This window comes from Lupinus angustifolius, chromosome LG05, assembly GCF_001865875.1.
Source record: "Lupinus angustifolius cultivar Tanjil chromosome LG05, LupAngTanjil_v1.0, whole genome shotgun sequence".
Lineage (NCBI taxonomy): Eukaryota > Viridiplantae > Streptophyta > Magnoliopsida > Fabales > Fabaceae > Lupinus > Lupinus angustifolius.
The window spans coordinates 3493307-3500178 of record NC_032013.1 but is presented as its reverse complement, the minus strand read 5'-3'; positions in this window follow the sequence as shown (position 1 = coordinate 3500178).

Genomic DNA, 6872 nt, shown 5'->3' with positions numbered 1-6872 from the left:
AGGACACAAATCACATTGGGTACCTAGAATTTCTTCTTAATATGTTTTGTAGGAGTACTTGAAAGCCATAATCAAAATGTGAGATCATGACAACGGTTGTTCAAGGCACATAACATGAGGAGACTCAAAATTATTTTATGATACTCTTCAAGAAACAAAGGCCTTGTTACCTATGTAGAGAACATCAAAACAAAAATCCTTGGTATATGTAACATTTTTATTGTCTTTAAATCTAAGGCCTTGATATGACTATCTAATATGTTTTTTACTTGATAAAGGCTTTACTAAAGGATAGGTCGGCACTATATTATTTATTATAAAAATAGATCATCATACTCTACTTGATCAAATCTATGTTTATGATATCATTTTAGGTTCCACTAATGATCTTTTCTGTAGTGAGTTTGGTAAAATGATGCAAGGGGAGTTTGAGATGTCCATGATAGGAAAGTTGAACTACTTTCATGGACTACAAATCAAACAGCTCAAGGATGACATCTTTGTTTGTCAGTCTAAATATTGCAGGGATCTTCTGAAACACTTTAAAATGGATGACTACAAACCTATCACCACTCCTATGGGTTCCGCAACATACATAGATGCTGATGAGACTGGTAAATGCATTGATATCTCTAAGTATCGAGATATAATTGGTTGCCATCTTTATCTTACTGCAAGTAGACCTGATATCATGTTTAGTGTTTGTCTTTGTGCATATTATCAATCACAGCCCAAAGAGTCACATCTTACTACCGTGAAAAGGATATTAAAATATCTTAAAGGCGGACTTGATGTAGGTCTATGGTATCTGAAAGGAAGTCTATATGACTTGGTAGGATATTCATATTCAGATTTTGTTGGATGCAAAACTAAGAAGAAAAGTACAAGTGGTACTTGTCACATTCTCGGAAATGCTCTAGTCTCATGGTCTTGTAAAAAGCAAGCATGTGTTGCTCTAAGTACTATTGAGGTAGAATACATAGTAGTAGGAAGTTGTTGTGCCTAAGTGTTTTGGCTCAAGAAACAATTGCGAGATTATGGATTAGACTTAGGATGTATTCCCTTACGATGTAATAACACTAGTGCTATAAACCTAACAAAGAATCCGATTTTGCATTCCTGAACCAAACATGTTGATATAAGGTATGACTTCCTTAGGGATCATGTCCAAAAGAAAGATGTTCTCTTAGAATTTGTTGAAACACATGACCAACTAGCAGATATCTTTACTAAACCTTTAGCTAAAGAACTTTTTTATAAATTTAGATGAGAAATAGGCATTCTTGATGAAGCATATTTGTCCTAAGCATGTTTATATATATTTTATATGCTTTATTATATGTATCTCATGTCTACTTATGCTTCTATGTGCTTTAAATTTCTAAACTTTACTATTTTTGAGGTGTGTAATTTGTTATTACAATATGGTAATCGATTACAAGACATCAGGTAGCCTAAATATTCAAAAACTGGTCACTACAATCGACTAATACCTTCAATTAATCGATTATTGGCCTGGAAAGTGAGTTAAAACAATCGATTTCTCAAAAGTGGTAACTGATTACACTCTGCACTATTTATGGCAAAATCTCATATTTTTCAAACTTCATCTTCTCCATTTTCACTCTCTCAACCGTGGTAACCCCCTAACTTCGAAAACCCATTATTCTCAATCGTTTTGAGTGACTTTTTAGTTGATTAATACTACATTTTCAATTCTAAAATATTCCAATCATCATTTTTGTGTTTAGTGGTCTAAATAAAAAAACCCAAATCTTAAAACCTCCAAAACCTAGTTTTTCAAAAAGCTCAACTTCATGGCTTCATCCTCTAGAACCAAGAAACAACATACTAATGTGACACAAGGAAAGCAACAAATCTCTGATGAGATCAACACATTGGACTTGGCGCGACTACTTGCTAACGAGGACCAACACGAAATCTTGAAGGAGCACTTCATGAAAAGACCCATTTTGACTCCTAAGTAAGGTATGTTAAGTTCTTTTGAGAATAATGATTTTATTTTTCCTACCCTATTTAAGCAACAAAGACTCTTTGAGCTTTGTGAAATACATTATCTCTATTATCCTGAACTTGTAAGGGTATTTTACTGCAATTTAACCTTCAAGAAGAATAAAATCTTCTCTTTTGTCAAAGGCAAAGACATTGCCATAGACTTCAGAACTTTAATTTCTATTTGCGGTAATATGCCATACATAGTGATGATAGTATAATCAGGCATTCAGTTTGACTTAGAAGGGTATAATAAAATGGATTTCTACTACTCTATGTGTAGACATTCAAAAAGTTAAATTGAATTGCGTAAGCAAAGGTCTGTCGGTGATTTTGTTAGAAATCAAAATATTTTACTTGTTGGAAATTTAAACCTAGAGGACCATATGTTTCTTTACTTTTTGAGTTATATCATGGTTCCAAAGATTTCAAATCATTCACAATTAACTGATATGGAACTACAATTGATGTATGCTATCAAACATAATGTGCCAATTAATTGGACATTAATTGTAATGAAACAAATGTGAGCCTTTAGAGGTGATTTTGAACCCTTGACTTATATTATTCTCATAACTGCTATACTTGAGTATTCTAAGATACCACTCGATGTTCGGGATAACAAATTTGATGTGGATGTGATCCACAAGATGAGATTCTTTCGAGATACCACCGACATGATTTATAGCAATCATGGTGATCAAGAGGCTGCTAACCTAGAAAATCCTTATGTTGACCCTCCTACTTGACCCTCGTTTCGTGCTGAATCTTCCTCCTCTGACTCCACACCTTCCAATTAGATGATTAAGAATGACTTGTTTTCGCTTCAAGCCTACATCACTACCAGGATGGATGCTCTTGATACTGCGAACCATCAAGTCCAAGATGGGATTTGACGTTTGTCAAACCGATTGGATTGCATGGACTTAGATGCTGAGTGGGATAGTCCATATTCTAAGGAGTAGTGGTCTAGAATTTTGCTTAGTTTGTTGTTGTTGTTTTTAAAACTAATGGTTTATGGTTGTTAATTTTTTTATCTTAACTTTTAGTCATGTATGAACTATGATTTAACTGTGTGAATAAATGTTATGTTATGTCATGTTTATTCCATTATCTTATAGCATTTGATATTATTCACAAATTCATACTATGTTTTAAAAGAATTTCTAACCTAACCTTTCTAATCAAGTCAAATATATGTTGTTACCCTTTGATATATATATAGTATTGGGAACCTAGCTTTTCTTATTTTTGATGAAGTCAAAAGGGGGAAAAATTGGAGTTGTGTATTTTCTTTCAAAATTTCTTAGGCCCATACATTAAAACAAAGGGGGAGCATTCAAGATAGGGGGCATACTCAAGTCAAACAAGTCATATCATATGAAGTATGATGTTTTTCAAAAAAAAAATCAAACACAAACCTTTTTAAAAGATGTTTGTTAGTCATCAACAAAAGGGAGGAGATTGTGAAGAAGATCTTGCTCCTGACCTTGCCACGGTTTTGATGAAGACACCAAAATCACAAAAAGAAGAAAAAGGAAGAAGACTATGAAGAAATAGAATATTCAAGCTTCAAGGAAATTATAGATTAAGTTTCAATAAGTACTTCTATCCTTCCACTCAATTTATACTTAGTAGCAATGCTCAAAGAATTCAAAATTATTTTTATAAAAATTGAATATATCTTGAAACAATGTCAAAAATGCTAAGTAGTAAGTTACTTGGCCTGTGTAACAAGTTATTAGATCTAAGTAACATGTTACTAGAACTACATAATAGGTTACATGACTAAGAAAATAATTACAAAGCGTAACTGACATTTAGTAACTAATTAATGCATTGTATTAATTGATTATTACTTGGGATAAAAAAATTTGGCAATCGATTACACAGTCGTGACAATCGATTACCCATAGTTGTTGGAAACCATATTTTAAAATTTAAATGAACAACTTTCATCTAAAGTGAATGAGTTTCATTCCGATCGTGTTTCCTCTTCATGGAATGATACTTTAGCTTATTTGAAGCATATTTAAAGACATTGAGACAATCAATTCAAAACACAATAAATAGAACAAATTTTCATAACTTAGTTAAACAATTTCTACACTTTTTTGCAACTTTGTTTCCAAACTTTAAGATTTTTTAAAGTTGCTTTAAGTGCTAAGTTCTAAAGTTTCAAACATATAAGACCATTGTTTTACTAAGTATATTGAGAGGAAAAAGGATTGCAAGTTATAGCATTATCAAACTTGTAAAGGCAATCCTCTCATTGATTTATTCTTCATCGTGTTGTTAACATTTCATCACAAGAGTGTGGTGAGAAGGGGAAAAGAGTTCATTTGGAAAGGTTGTTTTCTAAGGGTAGATAGTTGTGAGTATGTAAGGTACAAGGGTCTCAGAGAGAGAATTTGTAATTGCAACTCAAACTATCTAGTAAAATCTCTTGTGTGGCAAGAGTACTATATGTAACCTTCAGTGGACGAGAAGGTGAACCAATATAAAAAAATTTGTGTACTCTTCTTCTTCTACTATCTTTGTGTGCTTATTTTTTGTCTGTAAATTGGTTGATTTCTGCATCAACATTCTGCTACACAAACACTTTGATATTTTATAAAAAAATCGGACATTTATCCCAACAACTAATTCCTCCCCTTAGTTGTCATTTAATATTACAACTAATCTTTTCTTCAAAAAAAAATCACAATCTTATTTGATGATACTCAAATTTTATTACATCAAATTGAATTGTTTTGCCATTTCAACAATTATTCCCCCTACTTGACAAAGTATGTAACTTGTCAAGAGCAAGTTTCTTTGTTGGTTGTGGTTTTAGACAAGATAGAAATGATAGTTGTGTATCAAAGAAGATTAATCATAGATAGCAATATATATTTTTATCAGCGATAATTTCATTAATGATAAAATAGAAGAAGATTAGGAGATAATATTTCAAGGAGTAATTTTGGTGGATTGAGATAACTTCATAACATGATTATATAGTATTCCAATTATCACCCTTCATCACATCACATATTAGGTTACACTACATCTCTTATTGGCTACTTATAGGCTTCTATAGGCATAAATATTTTCTACATGTTTCATGAAAGTAGTGATATATCATGATACTAATTCAACCTATTATCTTATACTACAAAAAAAATTAAATGTCATAAAAAATACTTTAAAATGATACTTTGTGACATGTCACTTTTTTTTATGGTGTAAGAGAAATTGTTGATTGTTTTTTAAGAGAATTTGTTGATTACTAAATATAAAAATCTATATACAAGCTACAATTTTTGTACATACTACATGCTTATAAAATTCTTTAGAAATGTGTATCACATAATACCACTTAGTAAATGTCACAAAAGAAAGAAATAATATTAATCTCCCTACAACAGATAATGTGTTAGCATGCCCAACCCGTGGATCCGAGACTACAAATTTCAAGCACATGAGAGGTAAAGAGAATGTCGTAGTGGATGCATTATGAAGAGCAACATCTTAAATATGGGTCCGTGAACATTATAGATGTTGGAATGTTAAGAATTTTAGAGAAGTTGAAATTGCATTACAATCATGTACAAGTGTGATCACATCTGTCACATTTCCCTAAAATAGTTTTTAATGTCAATGCTTTGGAAGTATCTTAAGACATAATATAGAAATTTATGATAATAACTATGGGTAAAACTCAAATATGAATCTAAATAATAAAATAATAACAAATCAACTAATAAATAACAAGATACACATAAATTATAAATAAATTTAAATAAAATCTTAATAACATTTAAGCTAAATCTTAATAAACTTTAAGCTTGTTACAAATTATTCTTTTAAAAATAAAAATAAACAAATAATTATATGAGTCCACAAAATTAATAGAAATATGTTGTAATTGTGAAATCTGCAAGTAAAATCACTAGAGAATAATCGTCACTAATGTGAAAAGAATACATTAGTGACATAATTTATAATTGCGAGAAAATGCACCATTAGAGTGATCGCCTGCGAAAAGAGAAACCACTAGTATAAAAATCATTGTTGGAAAAAAGAAATCACAACTAAGATAATTTGTCAATGGGAGAAAAGACACAATTAGAGTGGTAGTCACTGGGAAGAGAACTCAATAGTATAATCACCATAAGAATGATCATCAATGAAAAAAGAAGTTAATGCAGATATAATTCACCACTTAAAAATAAGGCATCATCAGAGTGATCATTAGTGAAAAGAGAACTCAATATATATAAAACGAATAAAGTGAATTTTTTGTATTACATCATGTTCATATTTGTTTATTTGGATAACTATTAGGTTGAAGAAGAAATGAATGAGTACTAATGAGAAAATGATACGATAAATAATCAAAGTTCTGAATTTTCTACAACTCAGTAGCGAGATTGTCATGAGACATGTCACAAAGGATGAAGTCGCTTTGATTTATACCATATAAAAATTTGTGATGGTAAAGATTAGTCAAACTCAGATATAAATCAAACAATAAAGATCATAACAAACCAAATAATAACTAATAAGATAAACATAATCATAGGAAAATTCAAATAAAATGAAACTAACTAATATTATATAAGATGACGTTCTATTCTAATCAGTGACGGTGCTACATGCACCTCAGGGTGTGCAAGAGACCCTGAATTGTTTGAAAAAATGTGTCTAAAATATTTACTTTTTTTGTAAACATGACATATTTTATGGAGTTGTACTAAATAATTTTATATTATTGTGAATATATAATTTAAATAATTTCATAATCGTTTCTCAAAAACGAATAACTCAATTGATTCTTTGTATATCTTGTTTGAGTCTAACCAATTAGTTCTCTA